This window comes from Tupaia chinensis, unplaced genomic scaffold (genome assembly GCF_000334495.1).
Source record: "Tupaia chinensis unplaced genomic scaffold, TupChi_1.0 Scaffold000051_1, whole genome shotgun sequence".
NCBI lineage: Eukaryota > Metazoa > Chordata > Mammalia > Scandentia > Tupaiidae > Tupaia > Tupaia belangeri.
This window is the reverse complement of record NW_006159509.1, coordinates 445,967-464,799: the sequence shown is the minus strand read 5'-3', so window position 1 is coordinate 464,799 and position 18,833 is coordinate 445,967. Positions and strand designations below refer to the sequence as shown.

Here is an 18,833-nt window from a genome sequence, read left to right as displayed (position 1 = left end):
GGCAGCCTGGGGGCCTGCTTCAGACAGGCCATAGGCAGGCCTGCTCAGGTTCTACTCCGAATGGGGAACGGCTGGAAAAGGTACACTGTGATGATTTAAGAGATTTAGTATTTTATTTTCATTACTTTTGAGGCCTTTCCTCATACACGGATCTTACTAATCATTTTAAAACTAATAAAACTAATAGATGTCTGGTGCTAAGAAAGTCAACAAATATTGGAGTGCCAGCTGCATTTTAGGTATGGTGGGCTTTTGTTAAAGATTCCATCCCAAAATTGCAAGAGCGGACACTGGGTCCCTCTAGTTTTCTATCAAGTGGAATGAAGGTGTCAAAGTCCTAGATGCAGGCGGTGGTATTTCTTGACAGTTACTCAGTAGTACAGCAAAGATCACACATTCAGGGGACCTTGCTCTAAAGAGGAAAGGTTAACTTAGGGGCATGGCCCTGGGAACTAGCCTAATCACCCACCCTTAGTCCAGTGGACAGGTAACAGTCATGAGGCCCAGTCTTTATGCTGCCCCAAGAGCAGGGTTGGAGGGAGACACTTGCAGCTATACCTGAGGGAATGATCCTCACTGTTAGCTTCTTGGCTAGTCCCTGCTGGCCCATCCTGTAGATAAAGGAGTCCTATAGGAGTGTGGGCTGCTTCACAGCTGCAGTGGGACAAGTGCATCTGGAGAGTATGAATGGAGGGTCCTAAGGCTCTGAGAGCTTGAGCCCATTTCCTTCTTCATTATATTGTCCGGAATGTAAGGAACACACAAGCAGTTGTGTTCCTGTGGAGAACAAGTTATCATGTGCTATATAGAGCCCAAGCTGTTTCTGTGGGCCATCTGCCAAGTCACATGTTGTTTGGTCATCACAGTATGTGGCCCTGATTGGGTTTTGTTGTTGTTTTGAGAGGTTTTTGCTAAAGGGTGCATGTACTTACCAGAGACAGAGAGACAGACAGAAAGCAAGAAATCACCCCCCACGGGGGCAGGGGGTGGGGGGATGGGGGTTGTTGGCCATGCCACAATCCCTTCTCCTCCATTCTTCTCTTGGGATTTTGGTCACACACACAAGTGCTTGGCATGAGTTAACCCACCAGGTCCAGGACTAGAAACCACAGTTAACTTTGAGGGAATCCAGCTACATAACCATTACGCCATCTGCTGCCCCCCCCCAAAGGGTTTTTATATGAATGTGAGTAATCCCTCTTCTCTCCACTCCTCACTGTTTCCTCCCTTTGCCAGCCCTAGTTACATCCCTGGTTGTCATGGCCATAGAATGAAATGGACCTAAGAGATAAGTCTGCAGTTTAGAAGATCAACCACACCCAGGCGTCCTCCACAGTAAATTCCAAAATTGACAAAAGGAGCTCATATCCTCACTTCCACTTTGTGAGTCTTTTTTTTTTTCCTTTCATTCTCTTTTTTCCTTAAGATTGTTTTTTGTTATAAGGCGCGTGTGTTTGCCAGAGAGACAGAGAGAAACAGAGAGACAGAAAGCAAGAAATCACCCTTTTGGGGGATGACCATGCCACAATCCCTTCTCCTCCATTCTCCTCTCAGTATTTTGGGCATGCATCACACACTCCAGGCGTGAGTCTCAAGTAACCGGGTCCAAGGCTTACACCGGGTCAACTATGTGGGTGTCCAACAACCTAACCATTATGCCATCTGCTGGTCCCCATTTTGTGTCTTAATGCTAAAATTCTAAAAAAGTCTGCTCTTCACACCTGATCCTAAAATTTCTCTTTTTGACCTGAACCTTCATCTATTCTTTTCTTACCCCATGAACCTGATCCAGTGCCTTTGCTGAATTATAATCTCAGCTCCCTGGCTAGGGAGACCCATAGCATGTCCTTCACAGTGGCTGTTGTTCAGATCTTCTGATGAGTTCCTTTTTGAAGTTACTCTGTATCTTATTTGGATGCCATTAATACTATCCTTCAGTTTATAATGTGTTAAATAGCTGTATTATGGTCTGTCTCACAAAAAAATAATCAGCCACCCTTTATAAGATTGTTTATATGGGAAAGTGTTCTCTGGCTTTCAGCATTTGACCAGTTGGAAAACTGCCTGTGTATAATCAAATGAGGAGAAAGGAGATGGAATTAAAGAAGAATTTTCACTCTCAAGGTCTTAAAAGTTTACAAAGTAACCAGCACCCTGGAATAGCAATCATGCACTGTTGAGGAGAAGCCAAATCCCATATGGTGACTGCAGTTGGAATCACCAGCCTTGTCAGCCTGAAACATGTCAGTCATGCATGCAAGTCCCCAGGATCCAACAGGCCAGAGAAGGAGAATCACAATGTGCCCAGACCTTGTGGAGTCTCTCTCTCTCTCTTTCTCTCCCTCTCCTTGCCCATCTCTCCATGTGTCTATGTCTTTGTCTTTCTTTCATATGCATGTACTCGATCATTAATGAAGGAAAAAAAAAACTTATACATCAAAATAACCAGAATTGTCCAGAAAATATGAACTCACAAATGCTTCAGGCCCTGAGACACAGACACAGGAAAGCAGGCTGAAAATGTTGCTGGTCTGCAGACAGTGTGCTCTGCAGGCTGCACAGGGGCCGTGGGTTTGCCTTCTCTGTCCCGGCAGACCACACTGGTCAACCTGGACTCGTGGGCAGGCAGCTAGGGGTCAGCACTCTGTAAAGCACCTCCTGATACATGGGTCCCTCTGGCCATTTTTCCAAGCCAGAGGGCAGTTCTTATTCATTGATGTGTCCATGCTTCCAGATATCCATCAGCTCCTGCCTGATTTCACTCTGAATATAGGGGCATATACACTATGTGCATCAAGAACTTCTTGAGAAATAGATTCAAGATAAAATAAAAATAAGGACTGAAATTTGGCAGAAGTAGTGCTGTAAATTAGCAGGTGACTCAAATTATTTTGACTATAATGAAAATTTGAACACCCCCCCCCCATTTATACACCCAAAATGACTAGGGAGAATGTTTTGAAAGGACATAATTTTAAGGTGGGGTGGGGCTATTTTGGACAGAAATAATATGATGATATAGACAGGCAGAGGAAGACAGAAAGCAGCTAGAGGTGCTTCTGAGTCAGCTTAAGACTGAATATGGAATCTGATAAAGATAGTGTCAAAGATGAAAGAAATGTCCTCAGACAGCATCCTAATGCTACTACCTGTATCGCAATCTCTTTGGGGGATCGGCTTGGTAGCATAAAGGCATCATTTGTATTCAGTTCCCAGGTTTGGTTTAGTCCCTGGATCATCAGATTTCAGAGAAAACTCTTAGGATGAGAATTTGAGGAAGTTAAAAAATATCGATAACTCTTTTAAAAGGTATACCTGTGATCAGAATAGCCATCACTGCATGTCTCAACTGCCAGAAGACATAAAAACTTTAAAATTGCCTCTTTGAAACCTAGACACTTTTTTTTTCTTTTCTTTCTTTCTCTTCTTTTTAATTCTCTTTCCTTCCCTTCCTCTTCTTTTTCTTTCTTCTTTCTTATTTTGTTAGAGGGCACATGTATAGGGAAAAGGGAAAGAACCCCTCCATGAAGGATAGCCATCCTTCAATCCCTTCTCCTCCATTTCTCCTTTTTTTCAGGATTTTGGGCATACACATAAACCTAGTGTTTTTGCTTTTCTTTTTGTTTATATTTTTTCTGCAGGGAATGTGTGCTTACTAGAGAGAGACAGAGAGGAAAAGTGGGCAATCACCCCTCCAGGGAGAATGGCCATGCCGCAGTCCCTTCTCCTTCATTCTCCTCTCAGGATTTCAGGTACACATACCTATGTTCCCAGTGTGTTTTATAAAGCCACCAGATCCAGGACTTGAACTGTGGAGTTGGCTATGTAGTATCTAGTGCCTTAACCGTGCCACCAGCTGGCCCCTTCCTGGTATGTTTTTTAAACCATTGGGTCTGGACTCCAACCACACAGTTAGCTATGTGGGATCCAAGTGCCTTAACCACTATGCCACCAGCTGCCCAGAACTAGGAAATCTTAACATAATCCCAGGCCTAATCTGGGCATGGGCAGTTACAAGGGTTTGTTGTTGTTGTTGTTGTTTTAAGTTTATTCATTTATTTCTTCCATGAGAGACAGACAGAGAGAGAGACAGGGAGACAGGGAGCAGCACCAGCAGGGCCTTCACACTGTGATCCAACCCCCAATCTAACCCTGCCTGGATCATGGACACACATACATGTGGATGCCAGCCATACTCAGGGAGGTCCCAGGATGTGACCCAGGACCTTTCACATGTGGGTCCGGTTGTGTGACCACTGTACCTTCACTGGGCCCTAGTGACAGGTTTATTCTGGTTTATGCCAGTGAATTAATCACATGACCCTCTATAGTTGCTTACCTTTCCTTTCTCATCATGTGTAAGGAAAAACCTTTATAAAGAGACATCCAGGTTTAACCAGATCTATTATTCTAGTTCTGTGAACAAATATATGTGATAGAACTGTTTTTATATTGTCTACTAATCATATTTATAGAGGACAGCCTTCATTTTTTTCCCCCTGTTCCTTCTACATAAGGGTTATATGATTCTCTTTTTCACCTTCCCGACTGTGTGACAGGTACCTTGAGTACATCTGTTTACATGAAAAGGACTTAACCAACACGTAAATTTAGTAGAATATCAATAGTATCTGGCCAACCTATTAAAGTGATTTTTTTTTAACAATTTGATGGCCCTTGGCAATTTAAACATATTTTTGATGGCTCTATCCTGTATTATTTACTTTTAAACATAAAAACATACCACATAGAAAAAACTGATGAAGATCCAAAAATAGCTTGTTAATATTATGCACCATCAGAAATGAAGCACAGTAGAAAGCCTGAAAGATAGTATCTCTGGGTCCCTACTTCATTTTTAGATTTGAAAAACAGTGATTTAAAGCAGATTAGCTTTTGAAAAGCATATACCTTTTGTGTATCAAAAAAGTTAACAAAGAATAAAATTCTGTAGAGGCATGGGATCAGCAGTTAGTGTAATGGCTATGTTGCTGGACTCCCACGTAGTCGACTGCAGTTCACGTCCTGGACCTGGTGGCTTAAAACTCACGCCGGGCGTGTGTGCGTGCGTTCTGAAGATCCCAAGAGAAGAACGGAGGAGAAGAGATTGCGGCATGGCCATCCCGCCGGAGGGTGATTTCTCACTTTCTGTCTCTCTGTCTTTCTGTGTCTGGCGAGCGCACACGCCCTATCGCAAAACCTCTCCAAAAAAGATAGATAAGTAAATTCTGTAGAGGCATTAATATTATTATAGTTGATGAATAACAACAAGTCCTTAAGTTGTGGTTTTTCTCAATTGTTACATAAGCTTAAACAGCTCATCTGGATGTCATTCACAGGAATCCAGCAAGTCAGGGTATGTATTTTGTACTACTCATCAAGCAGTTAGAAATTATTCTAATACTACAAAGTCAATAAATATGACAGGACTTTAACAAGTTCATGGAAAAGTGAGATTTAAAAATACAGACTTTAGGACCGGCAGGTAGCATAGTGGTTAAAGGCACTGGACTCTCACCATGGCTGACTGTGGTTCAAGTCCTGAGCCTGGTAGCTTCCTTTTGCAATTTCCCCCTCTCTCTTCCTCTCTCTCTGATCAAACTGGAAAATAACAACAACAATAAATAAATTTAAATGAAAAATAATTCTTTTTTAAAAAAAAATACAGACTTTATTTGTCCACATAAATTCCATCAAGTTCAAGACAGTTTCATAGCAATGATATCAGCTATTTAGTCTATCCGTAACAAACTGAGGGTCCTGGGAATTTAATTACATTAATGTAGTCATTTTTACATTAAGTGAAGATAAATAGGTATCCCTTAAATTTTTTTTTTTAAGATTGGGGGAAAAAAAGGAGCCAAGAAGCCAAGGAAGTAAAATAGATAAATAGATGCCTAATAATTTCCCATGGAAATATTTGCATTATTGCCTTTGTTCAATGAGAGGAATAAACAGGACTACTGTCATGGTGGAGAAGGACTCAGATGAAGCTTTCCTCGATGTTTTTCTGCTAAAGCCTCAGCTAATTTCTCAAAACACTCTCTATAAAGCAGATGTTGTTCTTTGGCTTTCCAGAGAATCAACAATAGAATGCCTTGAGCATCTCCAAAACTGTTGCCATGACCTTTGCTCTTAACCAGTTCTCTTTTGCTTTGACTGGACCACTTCCACCTCTTTGTAGCCATTGCTATGATCGTGCTTTGTCTTCAGGATCACACTAATAAAGCCATGTATCATCTCCTGTTGCATTCTTCAAAGTAATCCTTCAGGATCTTGATTCTACTTGTTAAAAATGTCCATCCAAAGCTCTGCTCTTGTCTAGAGCTGATCTGGGTTCAATAGTTACAACACCCATTAAGCAAAAAGTTTGCCTTAGTTTAATTTTTCAGTCAGAACTGTCTAAGCTGCACCAGTTGAGCTATCCATGATGTACTATTGTTTCTGCTGTTAATCATTGGTCCTCCTCAATTAGGGCACAACCAAGATATTTTTTTCCCTTGCAAATTGATGTAGACGTTCTGACTCTGTGGGCATCATGTTCAACATTATCTTGTTTCTTTTACAAATAAGTTATCCATTTGTAAACTGTTGATTTCTTTGGGGCATTGTCCACACAAACTTTTCATCAAGCCTTAGTGGTGTTACCATTCTACCCAAGCTTCACCATAAATCTGATGCTTGTTCTTGCTTTAATTTTAGCAGTGTACTTGTTACTCTGATAGAAGTCTTTTCAAACTGGTGTATTATCCTTCATATTGCCTCAGACTAGATCCTCAACCATGTGCAGACATGTTATAACAGCTTAGTATGAGTTTATTTTGCTGCAAAGAAAGTTAGAAATCCAAGCATAGTTTGTTCATAATACACGTTTTCACATTTTTGATGGACTTTTTGAAGACCCCACTACTTGACATACCAAGAATGCCATGAGGTCTTCCATTAATCTCCTTTTGCTTCTAAGGATAAACTACTTTAATAAATTAGGCCATAATTTTTTCCCATGATACCTCAACTTATGACAGTTTACACATTTAAATGCTAATACTGCTGCTTGTCATAAGCAAAGAACTCAGAGAAGAGAGAGGGGAGTTTGGAGAAGAAGTGAGAGGACCAGGCAGGAGCTGCCTCTGACTCGGAGTCACTGCTAGCAGACAGGCTTTCATCCAAGTCTGGCACTGATGGTCAGGACAGTGGAAATTCCTAATTCATGTATTCACATGTATTCCACCGACACTGCCAAGAGTTAGTTTTTGGCTAATAAGATACTCCTTTTCTAAAGAAGCTGTTGTAATAATCTTGGGCATGTCTGCTCAGGAGGCCTGCTGTTACTTTAACTTGCTGTAAAATAGTCATTAAGTTCCATACTCTCTAATCCTTGGACCTCTTATGGATCTGCCCACTTCTTTCCTTCTCCACAGATTTTAGTTCTTGACCCTAATCTTAATTTTCTTCCTCATTATGGTAGTTTCCTAACTACCTCTACATCATCAGCCATGCTATGATTAAGGTGATCTTTCTAAACATAAAACTAGCCATGCCACTTTTCCCTTTCTTTTTTCTTTCTTTTTATTTTGCCAGAGTTCACACATGCTTGCCAGTGAGAAAGTAAAATAGTACACCTGCCGTGAGGAATGGTCACTGTGATCCCTTCTCTACCATTTCTCTCCCTCCTTTCAAGATTTTGGGCACATGTGAACATGCGTCTGGTGTATCTCTCAAGCTGCTGGGTCCAGGACTCAAACCATGCAGTCAGCCATGTGGGATCCAGTTGGCTTAATCATTATGCCACTAGCTGGCCCAACTTCTCTCTTTCAAAACCTATGAGTGCATCACATCCTTAGCATGATGTACCCTTCCCATCATTATCTGGACCACCTACCTTTGCAGCCTACTTTTCCCTTTCTCCTTCTTCCTCCTCCTCCTCCTCTTCTTCTTCTTCCTCCTCCTCCTCCTCCTCCTCCTCCTTCTTCTTCTTTTTTTTAGAGAGGTGTTTGCTATAGGGTGTGTGCACTCACTACAGAGACAGAAAGAGAAAAATCACCCTCCAGGGGTGATGGCCATGCCACAATTTCTTCTCTTCTGTCTTCCTCTCAGGATTTCGGGCATGTACGTACGTGCACTCAGCATGAATTTTAAGCCACTGAGTCCGGAACTCAAACCATGGTAAAACACATGGGAGTCCAGCAATGTAACCAGTACACTACCTGCTGGTCCCTCCCCTTTCTTCTTCTACACACCACCTAGTGATGCTTCATTATGTACTTTTTCCCAATTATTCCTTAAATATATGATTCTTCTTTTGGATCATTTATTTCTCCCTTGATCCATTTAGTGACTTCTTTAAAATTAAACTAAAGGGTGACTTCTTTTAGAAAGTACACCCTGACCCTTTTTGACTTCTTGGATCTCTTGTCCTGTACCCAGGTCGATTTTGACACCTCCCTGATGGGTTAGTTGCTACATTGTTTTGCAGTACAGTTACATTTCTCTATCTGCCTACTAAAATCCTAGGTGGTCATGGATAAGGACTGCATCGTATATACTTTACACTCCTCACTCGCAGTGTGCCTGGCACAGGGTCATTGCTTAGTTAATGTGTATTGATTTGAATTGAATCAATCCCCTCTCAGTGCTTCTAAAAGTAACCTAAAAGCAATGCCCTTCCATAATTTCTTGTGATGATGACATTTGCTATCTGAATCGGGTATTACCTTGTGATTAGAGACATCAAGAATCCCTGTGAGCAAATAGATTCTAGGTCAAGAAGAAGAAAGGACGAGAAAGGAGAGCAGTCTGAATCTCTTTTCCATAATACAGCTTTAAACATTGAGATAAAACCTTGGCTGATTTATCTCTTAAGTTATTTCATTCTGGACTGCAGTAATTGCTGTAGGAATACTCTTGTTCCAAAAATGTAGTGGCTTAGGACCAGCAGGTGGCATAGTGGCTAAGGCACTGAACTCCCGCATGGCCGACCATGGTTCCAGTCCAGACCTGGCAGCTTGAAACATGCTTAGTGCTGGGAACCAGCAGTTAGCGTAATGGCTATGTTGCTGGACTCCCACGTAGCCGACCGCGGTTTGCGTCCCAGACCAGGTGGCTTAAAACTCACGCCAGGCACGTGTGCGTGGGTGCCCAAGATCCCGAGAGGAGAATGGAGGAGAAGAGATTGCGGCGTGACCATCCCCCCTGGGGGGTGATTTCTCGCTTTCTGTCTCTCTGTCTCTCTCTGTCTGTCTGGCGAGCCCACGCACCCTATAGCGAAAAACCTCTCAAAAAAAAAAAAAAAAGATAAAAAAGAAACATGCTTAGTGCATGTGCATGCATGCCCGAAATTCCAGGAGGAAAATGGAGAAGAGATTGAGAACAGGGGGGATGATTTTTCACTTTCTGTCTCTCTGTCTCTGTCTCTTGGCAAACACATGCACCCTATAGCAAAAATCTCTTCTCTTTAAAAAAAAAAAAAAAGAATCATGGCCCTTGTCTTCAGATTCCCATGGTCCATATTCAGAGATCACCTTTAACTACTAAAAATTCAGTAGATATTGACCTTAAAAGATAGTGAGACAGAATGGGCCATTGAAACCTTTGTTGCTATAATTTTGCTTAAAAATTGCAGAAGAAAGTTATTTTCAAATTTTGTTTAAAAAGATTTGTGTAGATATTTGAAATTATAATATGTGGGAAAAGAAATTGCAGAAATATGTTCATAAATAAAACAGCTTCAGTTAGCTACCAGCTTTGAAAATTTAGCATTTATGATTTAATAAATATTTTACTCCCTTTCTCCTGTTCATATGAACTCAAGATTTGCCCTCTTTGCTTTGTTTCATGAATAGAAACCTGTCAAGATGTGCCTTCAACCAAAAGGCAGCCTTTGTGCTTGTAACATCATTCATACACAAGTGAAAATAGTGGTAACTCTCATTAGATGTTGCAACAAAATCTAGTTGTGTAACTACATACATTTTTCATCACAGTGGATGGGCCTTGCCAAGAAAACACAATAATGTATATTCATTCCGTTCAAAACATCCTTAAACAAGAGGCCCTTTTCCTCCCAACTGCAAAAATACATGGGCAGTAATCTTATTAATTATTGGTAGAGAAACAAGAAATAAGATTCAACAAAGCCTCTTATTAAACTTCTTTAGATAAATTATCAGGAAATAGGGCAGGGTCAAATTAAAGAAAGAACATTTGATCTTTGCTAAGTATTTTTTTTTATTTTATTTATAGAAAATAAAATATTCTCTGAAAGTTTCCCCAAAGGCCATGAGCAAACACATGAAGCTTAACAATTTGTCCATTGTAGCTTTTGTTCAATGCTGGTTTTGAAATCTGTGGTCTTTGTTCTTGTATTTTGAAGGACTGCATTTTTAAGCTGCTGGATTATAGTACTTACAGTTTACTCTTTAGTGCCTAAAATGTCTTTCACAACTTTGGAGTGTTATTAACTAAACTTTTTATGGTGCTATCTGTAAGATCCCAACTTGACAAACTGATTTAAAAAGTACATTTGTAGAATATTTCCCCTATATCCAAAGTCACTCAATATTTAATTTATTCAAGCAACATGTTGTAATTTACTCTTTTTGTTGTTGTTGTTGTTGTTGTAATTTACTCTTAAACAACTGCCATTGGATTCATAACTGTGGCTTCTTCATATGGCAAGTATGTAAACATTATCATGGGTTCTCAGTATTAAGGAAATCCCTACAGAACTACTTATGAGAGGTCCTGCCATTCAGGGGTCTCTTCTTGTAATTGAAAAGAGAAGAGCACAGAAGAGAAAAGTGCAAGATCATAAGTCAGGGAAGAGCATCACAAGGGTGTTACAAGTTGCAAGTGTCATGGGAGAGTTAGGAGGACTAGAGCCTCTAAACCCTGGAACTCAGCAAGGGGAAGGTAAAAGAGGGAATGATGCTGGTGAGGCATTCAATAGACACCATCTCTGGGTGTCATCTAGGCCCTCCAGTGCCCTTCCACTTACCCCTCCAAGTCCATAGCACCTGGACAATATATTGAAATGATCTCTATCTCTGACCCCAACTAGATTGTGAGTGGTCATGACTTGTGATATATTGAGCTTTATAGCACTCCCAACCCCCAAACCCCTGCCAGTGTAAGCAGGATTGATTGACTGATTGATTCTGAGAGGCTAGGCAATGGTGCAGCTGTGAAACAGTAGTCTGCAAGGATGAGCCATATGGAAGGGTTCAGGGTTCACATCTAGAGACCTCCCTGCGTACACCAGGCACAAGCAGTACCTGTCATCCAGGGCTGGCAGGGGGAGAATCAAGGGTCAAGACCCTGTTGAGAGTGCATGTGTGCATGATTTCTTTCTCTCTGTCTCACTTCTGGAAAAAGTAAATAACTCTAAAAAAAACTTTTTAAAAATCTGAACTGAAAGAGTTCGTAGGATATAGTGAATTTTTACTGAAACTATTCACTAGTAATAAGTCAGTGCTTTATTTTCAAAAATAATTTTTACAGTTTTTGAGAGTAAAAACACTTCAATACAAACCACCTATAAATTATTAATTATGTTTTTTGTACCTTAGTAATTTTTCAAAATGAAAAAGGGTGGGAATAAGAATGGGGAAGAAGAGGAAGCCAGTTTACTAACTAAAATTTCTACATTAAAATGAAAGTCTCTGCCTCCCTGGTATGTCTTAATGTCTCTAAGGGAACTAGACATGGTTTCAAAACAGTTGCTATGTTTCTAGCCAGAAGCCTCTCCTGACATTATTAGAATATAATAGCACAGCAGTATCCCCTTCTATTTATTCTTGATAGCACAATGTGTTTGAAAGTAGAAAACCAATGTGACTAACCTTTGAAAAAGCTCTTGGGGTATGCATTTTCAGATTCAGTTTGATCTTGCATTTGTTGGCATTCTCCCTAATTGTGGAAAAGCAAACTATAGTATATTTACTACACATATTAGAAGCTGTTTTGTGCTTGGTCTTGTCTCTGATTCTCTCACAAGGTACCAGTTTGATATCTGCTCTGGCCACGGTATCAGGGATTCAAGATGAGAAACCCCTGCTCTTGCCCTCAGGATGCCTACTGCAGCCTGCTCTAAAAGAGGCAGCTCATGCCTTCTCAGACTTAAGTCCCTGCCAAGAACTCAGTGCTGAAAATCATTTATAATTCTGGTGTGGGATGGCAGTCAATAATGTTTAATAAACAAAATTGATCCAGCTCCATGGCACCATAATAATGAGCTGCTAAGAGAAGCCACATCTCACATGCTGATCAAGTTCAAATCTCCAGCCACATCAGCCTGAAACATGCCAGGCACATGTGCAAAAGTTCACAGATTCTGATATGCAGGGAGACTGGAGGAAGGGACTGTGGTGTGACCAGACCCTGTACAGGGTATTCTCTCTCTCTTTCTCTCACACACATGTGTATACACACTTTGAATAAAGAAAATAAATAAAACAAAAAGCAGAGTATGTCTTTGAAATGACATAAACTATAAAATAAGGCTGACCCAAAGCACAATGGTTGAGGACGCAAGATCCCATATGGCCAACTGTGGTTCAAATCCTGACCTCGGCAGCTTGAAAAACACACGAAATGTGTACATATGTGCCCAAAATCCTGATAGGAAGAAGAAATGATGAAGAAGGTATCACAGGGAACCAGCAGTTAGCGTAATGGCTATGTTGCTGGACTCCCACGTAGTCGACCGCAGTTCGCGTCCCGGACCTGGTGGCTTAAAACTCACACCGGGCGCTTGTGCGTGCATGCCCAAGATCCCGAGAGGAGAATGGAGGAGAAGGGATTGTGACATGACCATCCCTCCTGGGGGGTGATTTCTCGCTTTCTGTCTCTATGTCTCTCTCTGTCTGTCTGGCGAGCACACGCGCCCTATAGTGAAAATCTCTCCAAAAATAAAAAATAAAAAAGAAGGTATCACAGTGTGACCATGCCCCATTAGGAGATGCATTTTCTCATTCTCTTGCTCTCACTCTCTAGCAATAAAAACAAACTCTAAAAATACAGTAATATAATGTAAACTAATCAAATATAAAAATAGACTCAAGAAGCATACTTTCAATAAAGGATTAATACTTTATACATAGTGCTTATATAACGATTCTTATTTATCAAGCTGAGCGGTAAATAAGTGCTTGATGTGCATTTGATTGTGAATCCTTAGCATTGTCTTATAATTAGTAAGTACTTGGCCAGAAACATAGAGCCAATAATAAAGGTGATTAGAGCTAGGATCCTGGCACTGTCAATCTAAAACCCAAGGCCATGCTCTAAACAATTATTCCATATTGAATATATCAGTTTTATAATTACTCTGATAAAAGGAAACCACAAGTTCATCCGAGTAAAGAAAGACATCTACAAAGTCATAGCAGAGTGTCTATCATGCCGCTGCAGCCTGTGCTCTCCCTTAGCCACGGGATTTCTGCTGTGGAGTCATGTATTGGTCTGAGTAGGACAGAAGGCCCTGTGTCCAGTGGTGCATATGGAAACCTGCAGCACTGAGGAAACCCTATGACCTGAAGCTAATTTATCACTATCACATACTTCTTCATTTTATTGTATTCAGAATTGGGATAATAATTTCTGCCTTTGGAAAGATCTTCATTCAGTGGACAAATTTAATAAGCATCTAATGCGTCAGGGACAGCATCAGAGACTGCAGATACAAAGATAAATGAGGCAGAGGGTATGGTCAGTATGGTACCGGCATAAGAATAGACATCTAGGTCAATGGAACAGACTAAAGAGGTTAGGAATAGACCCACCCATATGTGATTGTTTTTGACAAAGAAAGATGATAATGTGTTGGAGAAAGGATAGTCTTTTCTGCAAATGGAGCTGATACAAATGGATATCCATATGAGAAAAAATAAACCTTAATTCTTTTGTGGCACACACAAAAATGAATGGATCAGTGAGAGAGCTAAAACTAAGAAGGGGCACAATGTTTTGGTTCGGACAATGGTTTGTTCTCCAAAAGCTCATATTTTGGAGTTTGGTACTAGTGGGCAGTGATTATATCATTGTGATGGATCGTAGAGGCACTGACTTCATGAATAGATTAATGCTGTCTCATGAGAGGCTGAGTGAGTTCTAGCTCTCAAGAAAAGGGTTTAGTTCTTGTGAGAGTAGGTTGTTGGTTGTTACAAAAAGATCCCTGGTTTCTGCAATCACAGCCATCCTCTGTTTCTCTCAGTCATGTTGGCCAGTCTGATATCATCAGGCCTCTATCTTTTTTTTTTTTTTTTTTTTGAGAAATTTTCGCTATAGGGCACGTGCGCTCTCCAGACAGACAGAAAGAGACAGAGAGACAGAAAGCGAGAAATCACCCCCCAGAGGGGATGGTCACGCCGCAATCCCCTCTCCTCCATTCTCCTCTTGGGATCTTGGGCACACACGCACACGCGCCCGGCGTGAGTTTTAAGCCACCAGGTCTGGGACGCGACCGCGGTGGACTACGTGGGAGTCCAGAGACATAGCCATTACGCTAACTGCTGGTTCCCAATCAGGCCTCTATCTTGAACTTGCCTTTTTTCCTCCCAAACCCTTCCTTTTTTGGTAATTTTTATTATTATTATTATTTTTTAATTGCTAGAGAGTGTGTGTACTTACCAAAGAGAGACCCATAGGAAGAGAGAGGAGAAAACACTCCTTACAGGGAATGGTCATACCACAATCCTCTCTACATTTCTTTCTCCTTTTGGTATTTTTGGACACACACACACCTACCTGATACCTGGCATATTTCTCAAGCTTCTGAGTCTGGGACTCAAACCACACCATGTGGGTTCCAGCTGCCTTAACCACCAGGCTATAATACAGGCCTGCCTTTGAACTTCATAGTCACCAAAATCATGAATTAAATAAACCTCAGTTTCTTTATAAATCATCCAGTCTGATGTATTTCTGTTAGCAACACAAGAACAGACTAATTTAGGAACTTATGGTGGCAATGGAAATTTCCATACCTTATTGTGGTCGTTACATGGCTATACCGATTTGTCAAAACTCTTTAAAATGTAAACCTGAAATGGGTACATTTTATTTTATGTCAGTGATAGCACAGTATATTTTTTAAAGGGAATCATACTTACCATTCCCTTGCTCAAAATTTTCCTCAAATCATTAGATGAAAGCCAAGCTCACTCTTGCCTATAAAGCCCTTGGTCATCTGGGCTTGTCTACTCTTCTGACCTATCTTGTTGTAGCTCTCCTTTCTCACCCCAGGATGTTTACTCTTGTTCTTTTTACCTGGAATATTTTTCTCCCAAGTGGCTGGTCCTGACTCAGGGACTACCTCCTTAGTGAAGTCCTCCCTGACTGCCTAAATCATTACTTGAGCACCTCTTGGTGCGTTATTCAAAGCATACATCACTAAATAAAATTATTACGGATACACATACTTATTTGTTGTCTGCTTCTCCCCATAAGAATGTGAGGAATCTTCACAAAGCTTACCACAGTAGTGCAGTAATAAAACACTATACTCTCTAAGGCTGAACTATGTAGGCAAGTTTCAGATTCATATTCAGAGACTCCACTGAGCAGGCCACATACATCCTGCCCATGATCCAGGGATTGGCTAAGACTGGAGGTAGATAGTGGCATCAAGACCCCATTGGGGTTGCTGTCTTTATCCCTTTCTCACTTGTGGAAGAAATAAAGCTCATGGTAAGTGCATTTTATATAAAAAAAAAATTATACATGAATTTAAAAGAACTTACACCAAAGATAAATAACTTGAACGTTAATTTCATTTTTCCAGACTTTTAAAATCCCTTAGTATAAGCTCCAGTTAACATGAAAGGTCTTTCTTGTCTACTGTCATGTTCCTAGGAACAAGAATAATGACTCTGCCATGTAGTAGATGTTCAGCAAATACTTCTGAGGGAATGAAAGGGTGAGAATTCAGATTTTATAAGATAGGCAGAGGAGAAACACTGAAGACTGCCAGGTAAAGAGACAGCACTGTACAGTTTGGGTTGTAGAATGTTAACCATATCAAAGGTCATAGGGACTGGATCGGGAACTGGAAAAAGACTGAAGACAGGCAGGTTATGGAGAAGACTACTTGTACACAGCTACTGTGAGAAGATAGAGAGGCCTGAGCTGAGGCTTGCTTAGTGATGGCAAGGATGGAACAAATCCAAGCAATATTTAAGAGGTAGAATCTAGAATTAGGCCAGCTCCACAGCACAGTAGCAATGTGTTGTTCAAGAGAAATCAGATCCCACATGGTGACTGCAATTCAAATCCCCAGCCTGGTCAGCCTGAAACACACCAGGCCTGCATGCAGTGCCTGGACCCTGTGGAAGGTGCACATATCTTTTTCACTGTCACATACATAAAGACACAGTCTTATCATGAAAAAAGAACATTTTAAAAGAGGTAAAACCAATAGGTCCCATGTCCTGGGGAGATGAGAGTGATAGTTGAATTGAGGATAATACCCTGCACACCTGCACAGATGCTAATGTCCTGAACTGAAATAAGAGATCCAAGAATTATAGCGTGTTTAGCAGATAAGTTAATGATACCGGTCTTGGGATGTTAACTTTTAGTACTTGCAGAATATCCAGGGGCAGTTAATAATACCAGAATGAAACTCAGGAGTGTCAGGACTGAGCACATGGGTTTGGAAGCTCTTAGGTTATGGATGGTAACAAAGGTTTGGGAATAGAACCTTGGAAAGAGCCATAAAAGAGGAGAGAAGATAAAAGAGAAGAGAACAAAAGGTAAAAACTCTGGGAGTTCATTAACTTTTCAGGAGTAAGAAGAAGAGCAGGAAGTAGTAAAGAATAAAGAGATCAACTAGGAGAAGTTGAATGTCGAATCCATGTAAAGAGAATTTTGAAAAAGAATACTGAACAGGGAACACTTGCCTCAAAGATTTAATAAGAGGAAAACTAAAAACGTAGTGACTGGGAATGACTTGTGTCTTGAGCAAGAGCTGTTCTAGGAGAGGGCAGGTAAAATACAGAATGTAGTAGTGGAAGGAGTAGTTGGCAGGTGAAGAACTGAGCATACCATACAGGATGTTTTCCTAAAGGTGGGAAGATGGACAGAGGCAGCTCATGCCTGCAAGCCTTAGCAGGAGAGAGGAAGGGTTTTTGTTTCATTGTAAGAAGCTAGAAATACCACTGGGCTAAGATGGTTGATTTAAAAGCTGAAGATGTCGGGACCAGCAGATGGTGTAATGGTTACATCGCTGGACCCCCACATAGTCCATCATGGTTGGAGTGCCTGACTTGTCATCTTAAAACTCACACCGAGTGTATGTGCATGTGTGCCCAAGATCCCAAAAGGAGAAGGGATTGCAGTGTAGCCATCCTCCCTGAGGGGCAATTTCTTGCTCTGTCTCTCTGGTGAGTACACATGCCAAAAACAAACAAACAAACAAACAAACAAACAAACAAACAAACAAAAAACCCAAAATTGAAGATGTCTATCAGCATTGTGGAAAGAGGATACTTAACTGAGCACAAATAAATAGATTTCAGATGTCACTAAAGGTCTGGGTAGAGTTGGAGACCATTCCTTTTTTTATTTTGGCAATACTTACATGGTTGTGTGGTTCTCTCCAGTAGTGCCCCAGCCTACTACATACAGGATAACAAATGATTGACTTGATCAAGGTGGTATAAAAATAAGGAGGAGTTTGTGAATTATAGTCTCCGTGATTGGATCGGGACTGACAGAAATGAACCATGCAGATCACGGATGGGGAGGGAGAGACTGAGAAAAATAAAAGAGCTAGAATCCCAGTGAGGCAAATAAGAGACCTGGAGGAACAATTGGTTGCAGTTAAAGGTGGTTTATTTGGAATTTCAGAATTACTTGGAATTCAGAATTTAGAATTTGGGGAGATGAAAGGTCCAAAATGTGACTTTGGGGTAAGTGGATGAAATGGAAAGGAATAGGTGAAGGTTAGATCCTTGGATGTAGAAACGTAGCCACCATAATGTCAGTTCACACATAGTAAGGATGTTCCCCAGCCTCTAGGAGGCCGATGAAGATTGAAACTAGAGAATTCTGTGAGTGACCTGGATTCAATAGATAACAATAAAACAGAAAAAGCTTGACGGTGGTGGCGCAAAGAAACATGGGTAATTGCTAAGGGAAGAAAGAGTATTCTACTCAATAGAAGCTGTCATGGGGGAGTCAGAAGAATACAGACTAATTCTGGTCCTTCTAAATGCTACAGAGCCCAAGCTGTGAACAATGAATTAAACCTCAGATGATATTTACTGGTAGAGAAGAGGTTAAGGAACACCAAAAGTAAACAATCAGGACATCCATAATGAAGACAGGTGGGAGGGTAAAGAGACCTTGTAATTCTACATAAAAAAGCCTGAATCTGTTTCTGAACTCTACCAAGTCGTAATATGGTACAAATTTATCATATATTGTTAAATAGGTATACATAGCTATATGTATATATAATTTTCTTAGTAGGAATATATTTGTTCCTCCTAAGAGCTATATGTTTTAATAGCACAAATAACAAAATTATACTGTTGCAATTTCTATGAAAAATATAATTGAACATTTGGAACATCTTCAGATTGTGTTTTTTTTAAAAAAAAAACAAAGCAAAACAAAACAAAACTGTGTAGATTGGGACCAGTAGATGGCATAATGGTTATGTTGCTGGACTCCCACATAGTTGACCATGGTTTGAGTCCTGGACCTGATGACTTAAAACTTATGTCAGGTGCATGTGTACCCAAAGAGGAGAATGGAGAAGGGATTGTGGAATGACCATACCCCCAAGGGGTGATTTCTCACTTTTTGTATGTCTCTCTCTCTCTCTCTCT

General features: G+C 40.7%; 1 protein-coding gene across 3 annotated transcripts in view; it reads left to right on the top strand.

The window, feature by feature from the left end:
• Positions 1 to 18,833, top strand: part of MFAP3L (microfibril associated protein 3 like) — a 53,847-nt gene that overhangs the window by 13,019 nt on the left and 21,995 nt on the right. Inside the window, exon 1 of one of the 3 annotated variants that reach the window (XM_027775324.1) lies at positions 1,364 to 1,383. The exons of the other annotated variants lie outside the window; for them this stretch is intronic. The gene's annotated coding sequence lies outside the window, so the exon portion shown is untranslated. Of the gene's footprint in view, positions 1 to 1,363; positions 1,384 to 18,833 lie in introns of those variants that run through there. 3 annotated transcript variants of the gene reach the window in all.